Source organism: Parus major, chromosome 26, assembly GCF_001522545.3.
Source record: "Parus major isolate Abel chromosome 26, Parus_major1.1, whole genome shotgun sequence".
NCBI lineage: Eukaryota > Metazoa > Chordata > Aves > Passeriformes > Paridae > Parus > Parus major.
In genome coordinates, this window is record NC_031795.1 from 5,865,805 (window position 1) to 5,872,207 (window position 6,403).

The 6,403-nt window shown below is 51.9% G+C and overlaps 1 protein-coding gene across 2 annotated transcripts in view; it reads right to left on the bottom strand.

Moving 5' to 3' along the window:
- Positions 1-6,403, bottom strand: part of LAMB3 (laminin subunit beta 3) — a 22,924-nt gene that overhangs the window by 14,682 nt on the left and 1,839 nt on the right. The window lies entirely within an intron of this gene.

Sequence of the window (6,403 nt, forward strand, 5' to 3'; positions counted from 1 at the left end):
CAGGGCCACCTCACAGCCACCTCAGAGCCACCTCAGGGCCACCTCAGGGCCACCTCAGGGCCACCTCAGAGCCACCTCAGAGCCACCTCAGGGCCACCTCAGAGCCACCTCAGGGCCACCTCAGGGCCACCTCGTGCCAAAACCTGCCATGGGGTGCTGAAAACAGAGGAGCCAAATCCATCCCAAACCCCAAACAGGGCCAGGGAAGGGACAGGGCTGTGCAGGAGGTGGCAGCCACTGAACCAAGGTGACGCCACAATTTCCGGTTTCCCTTTTAATAATTAATTTGTGGTTTACAAAAATTAATCTGTGGTTTCATTCCTAACACAGCCCAGACCTGAGTCTGCTCTGTCCCAGGCCTGGGAACCCCTCCCTGCAGTGCACAGTGAGATCCTCACTTGTAACCCATCTGTTTCCATATTTTCCACAATCTTTATGTTCTCTGTCTATAAATACCCCAGCACAGGAGTTGGCAAACTCCAAATATTTATAACAATATCGCAAAGTAAGCAAACACAGCGCTGAAAATATATAATCATGCAATTTCCCTGGCTCTACCAGTGAGAATCACAAATAATTTAATCAGGACTAGGCAGAACTCATTTCAGATAATGGCCACGAGCAGCAAATTGTCTGGGAGCTGCAGGAATTATCCACAGAAATAATCTACTGAACAATTGCCAACAGTGATTAAACTTCCCACCAGTCCTGGCTGTGCTTAGCAAAGGAGAAAGGAAGGTTTTCTGCAAGGGGAAAGGTTAATCTCAGCTAAATTATTCATTAGGAGTGACTCGTGCATACTGATGGGCTCATTCCCACAGCCAGAACAGCCCCACTGCAAACGCTGAGTCAAAATAAAGCTTCAACTGCACGAGACAAACCCTTCCCAGGGCTGGGCTGGGTGCAAAAATCTCCTTTTTTTTCCTTTTCCCCCTCAGTTTTTTAATTAAGACTAAAATTAACACTGGAAACCAAGTTCATTTCACATCCTCAGAGTAAATTGTGAAACCCCTGTATTGCACAACAGCAGGATTTGCTCTTACCAACACTGACTATGTGTCTCAAAGTTCCTTGGGACAGAGGGAATTACCAAAAATGACAGCCCAAAATGAGGATTTACCAGCACCTACCTTTTCCCAGCTCTTTCCCATTATTTTTATTTTTAACTGAGCTCAGTGGATCCCTGGAGATTAAATGGAAGATTTAAGAAATCTTCCATTTAATAATATGAGATTAAATGGAAGATTTAATAAATCTTCCAAATAAATGGAAGATTTTGGGATGTGCCCCAGGGGCAGTGCTGGCTCCCAGCACATCCTCCCCTCCCTGCCAGGCAGAGAACTTCGCTGGGTTTGGCTTTTCAGGAAGGTGAAAAAGGCTGTGGGTCTGCAGGGAAATCCCTTCTGCCCCCTGAGCCTCCAAGCTGCTCCAGAGCCACCCAAAATGTGGGTTAGGGAGCTTCTGGGACTAAGGGAAATTCATTCCAGACTTTTGAGAGATAATTCACAATGCACTTGTGTGAGAGGGAAAACTGCTGTGCTCAAACAGATGGAATCATGTGTCAGAAATAAATGGAAGGGGGAAAGTCCACAAAGAACAACTTGAAAGTGGCCGAGTGTGACAGTTCTGCAGGTTTGTGCCTCTCTCCTCCTGCCCTGGCCTTCTGACCCAGCTCCTGAGCAGCCTCTCTGCTCATGCAGGAGCAGCAAACCTCACACACTTTAACCTGATTGGACCAATTTTAACCAATTTGGCCCCTGACCAAAGTTATTTCAGGAGCTCCTGCTGCCATTTTAACATGAGCAGAGAGCCCTTGAAATGAAACCCTGCTGGCACAGGAGCACACCCCAGAATAAACTGCATTTATTCCTCAGCAGAGAGGGAAGCTGGGCTGTGCAGACGTGGAACTGGGAGTTCTCTTTGCTGTGGAGACCTCGTGGCAGGGACAGAGAGCTCGGGGTCCTGGCCCTCAGCCTCCCCCAGCCACATGTCATTATACACAAAATATTCCCCAGGTCACCATCCCCATCTCACCTGGGAGCACTGGGAATTTACACACAGACAGATTTATTAACAGCAGGGAGGGCAGCAGCCCTAAGTTACCTGGGGGACAAAGGCACCTGCAAAGCCAAGTTTTGTAATTCCCTGTCCCAGCCCATTTTCTGCAGGACACTTCTCTGTTCCAGCACTGTCTGCAGCACAAGGCCCGTGGAGCAGGGCTTCTCATGCCTGGGAAGAAATCCATACATTTGCCAAGGGAAAAGGAGCAGAAGCTCCCATGGCTCTGTCATCATGGTTAAACCTCCCAGTGAACAACTGGAATTCACTGGACCAGACTGGGATTCAGTTTTGGGACTGCCACAGATCTATCACAGAACCATGGAGCTGAAGGGGAGCCACCAGGATCACTGATTCCATTCCCTGCCCCACACAGGACACCCCAAAATCCCAGCCTGGGCCTGAGATTCTCTTTGCTGTGACACCAATGTCACTTCCTTGCCTGGCTGGTTGGAAATGACACTGAAAATCCCTCCAGGGTTATGAAAACACAGAGAGGCTCTGTCCCCCAGTTTGGTACCCCAGTCAGAGATGGGGTAAAGACACGAGCTGGACAAACACCCCAGGGATGAGGTTTGAGGAAATGAAGTTCCTTTCCCTTGTTTAAAAGCAAGCACGTGGGTGCTGTTTTCCTCGCCCCATCTGTTCTCACATCAGCAAAACTCCATTTAAAATCCGCCAGGAAGGTTTGACAGGCTGCAAACCCCAAACTGCAGCAGCTCATCCCCTCCCCACGCGGCTCCTGCTGCCCCTGCAGCTCGGCTGCGAGGCACTGATGTCTCCCAGCATGTGGCAATCTGCAGCCCTGAGGCAAAAAAAATGAGATACAGCAAAGGGAGGAGGGGAAAATGATGGGAAATGGGTTTTTTCTTCGGCAGGCAGGGGCACATCCCTGCAGCAAAGAGCAGGGCGTGCCTGAATGCCTGGGTGAGATAAGCACTGAGCTTGCTGCATTCATTACCTGCAACCCTTCAGAAACACAAATCATTCCGTGCAAACCCCTGACTTGATGGAGAAAAACCCAAACGAGAAGCTTTGGTCCCATCCAAACAGAGTTATTCCATGATTCTGTGGATGGATTCCCATTGTTCCTGTGAAAAGCTTGCTGTGGGGCTGGAGGGAAGGCGAGGCACAGCTCTCTGTCCCTGCTGCAGCTCCCTGAGTGGCTCAGGCAGGTGGCCCAGCAGATGTGAGCAGCAGCAGCAGCAGCAGCACAGCTCCAGACCCGTCTGGCACCCCTCTCCTGGCAGACACTGGCCGGTATTTTTGGAAGCAGCCACAGAGGAGGGGGAGCTGAGGCTCCAGCGATGCTGCAGAGCGGCTCTGCCAGGAGCTGCCAGCATCCATCAGGAGGGACCCCTGCGCTGTGCCAGGGGCTGTGATGGGCTCACATCTCCCTCCCCTGGCTCCCACAGCAACCAGATCCTCTGGAGCCTGTCCTCTCTATCCCTGTGGATCCGTGTCACCCTGACACAGAGCTGAGGGAGCTCACTGCCCACCCTCCACACCCACCGAGTGCCCACAAGGAGCAGGTGAGAGAAGGCAGAAAACCCTATGCAAACATTTTAAATATCCAAAGTGTCCCAGGGCTGGAGGGTGAGGGCTCACAATCAGCCCCTAACGTGCTCCAGGAGCAGCAGCACAGGGACACAGCTCTGCTCCTCTCCTGTTGCTGGCACAAGACCTCACAGGGATGCTCGAGGGGTCTGTGGAAGCCCCTCTGTGCCTGCCCTTGGTCAGAGGCACCAGTGGGAGCTGCCCCGAGCTCCTCAGGGCTCTGCATACATTTAGATTTACATATATAACATATACATTATATCTGTTCTGTGGCTAAAGGAAGAGAAGTGCTGAGCTCAGCCCACCAGAGTCTCACACCGAGCCTTTCCTCAGCACCTCCAAACCCAGCCTTGCTCCTTTTCCTGTTTTCTGTTCCATTTTCCCTGCCGGCTCCAGCAGCACCTCCCAAGCTCTGAGTGGTTTCCAGGCTGGACCATTGGCCTGCCTGCTCCCACCTCCCATCCCTGCTCTGAGTGTCCCTTTTGGGTTTCACAGGGCTGGGCCCAGCCAGGGATGGAGCAATCAGAGTGCCAAGGATAAAGGTTAGAGGGATCTGGAGCTGGGGCAGACAATGGAGCAGAGGCTGAAGTTGATGAGTGACCACCAGAGTTGCAAAAGAGGGCCCTGGGGCCAGCAGGGAGCAGCAGGGCAGTGCTGGCAGCCCTGGCACTGCAGCAGTGACAGCAACCCCTCGTCCCATGCCCTCTGCTGAGCTTGCAAAACCACCTCCAGATTTGTACCTATTTGGCAACTGAACAAGAGCAAACCAAAAAAAGAGTCCTAGGAGTCTATAAATTCAATGTGCTTGCTTTTTATAGGGTGGGAATAGGGAAATCGAGTTCAGTTTTGCTTAAATTAGGGAAGTAGAGAAAGGGAGGGGAAAATTAGGAAATGCTGAACCCGTGGGGATCTCTCCCAAGTCAAGAGTTGGTATAATCAAACCTCCACCAGCAATTACAGCTGCAGAACAGAAATCAGGGGATTTGCTATCAGTAACTCTCAACCTCTCATTTCAATAAAGGAAAGGAGCAAAACGTAAGGAAGCAAAGACCTCATTCCCCAAACTGGAGAATCCAACTCAACAGAATGTTAATTGCTCCACATCCCCTTTAACCCTGGAACTTGAAAGACAAGGGATGAGGGATTTGAAAACTGAACAGGTGGGGATTTGTAGCCTGGAGGAGACCACTGCAGCCTTGCTCCCTGCCTTCCTGCAGCCCCTAATCCTGCAGCCAGCAGGTCATTGCTGCTCCAGCCAGCAGAGATGGCCAGGCTCCACTTCAAAGATCACAGAATGTGCAGAGGATCACAGTGATGCCCTCTGAAGAGCTCCCAGGGCCAGGCAAAGGGGGGGACCAGCCCATTCCAGCTGCTGTTAGGATGAGCAGTTTAATCAAGGTTTTGCCCACACTCACTTCCCAAGCACAAGGCCCCCAAGATCCCTTGTCAATAAAAGTCTCTGCCAAAAGTCATTATTAAATGTAGATTTCAGAGACACAGTTATGAACATTTTTCCTTGTCTATAAGCAGAAATTTGGAAGGAAAACCCAGTTAAGCCATGGGAAGGGGTTTATTTGTGTGGTGAGCACAAATCCTGATCCCAGGGAGCAGCAGGAGCTCGGGAAGAAGGGAGTGGAGGAAATGCCTGACTGTGACTGTCAGCCTAGAAAAGGACCCGAGGGAGGAGAGATGCTGCAGCCAGCCCAGCATCCAGGAGGGTTGGATGCTCACACCCCTCTGGGCCGGGAACTGCCCCCTCCCTGAGCTCAGGGACGAGAGGAAATCTCTCCAGCCCAGCCAGAACTCCGCTGGCTCCACAACAAATCCGCTCACAGCCACATCCCGGCCTTCAGTTTGCAGGGGAATTAAAAGCAGGAGAAGGCTGACTCACTGGAGCCGGGCTTCAGTGCACAAAACACTGCCCCACTGGAGGGCTGCCACCTCCTTTCCTCTGGAGCATCTCTTCCTTTCTGCCTGTCCTGCACTGAACCCTCGGGGCTCCTCCCAAGGCATTTACAGGGTTAACAGCAGCCTCGGGAGGCTGTAGGAAGTCTCAGCTCTGTGCTCAGGCACATTTCTCCTTAAGCTCTCCTCCTGCACATTTCTCCTTAAATTCTCCCCTGCACATTTCTCCTTGAGCTCTCCCCTGCACATTTCTCCTTGAGCTCTCCCCGTGCACATTTCTCCTTGAGCTCTCCTCCTGCACATTTCTCCTTGAGCTCTCCTCCTGCACATTTCTCCTTGAGCTCTCCCCCTGCACATTTCTCCTTAAGCTCTCCCCCTGCCTCGGTGGCAGCTCCGGGAATCTGCAGCTGGAGGAAGCATTATCCCCCCAGCAGGATCTCCTGCCCACGCACAACCAGCCACTGAAAACTCTTGCTCACTTTAAAAACTGACTTTGAAAGCTCTTGCTCACTTTAGCAGCTTTTCCAAGTCTTTGTGAAAGGCCTGAAATGTTCCCGTTTCTGACAAGTAAAACACGATTTGGTTTATAACTCAAATGTCTGGGGATTGGGGGGCTGGGGTGTTTTTCTCATGTGCTGCCCATGCCCTGCCACTGCCTTCATGCTCAGCTCCTCACCCATGAGGACGGCAGAGGAGGCTCCAGGGGACACTGCAGGTGGTGCAGTGACCCAGCAGGGCTGGGAGAGGGACAAATCCCAGGATTTGGGCAGCAGAGGACCTTAAAGCTCATCCCATTCCAGCCCCTGCCACGGGCAGAGTTAGCCCAGCTCAGCCTGGACACATCTCTGCCAGCGTGGGGAGGATGGGATGGATGAAGGCACTG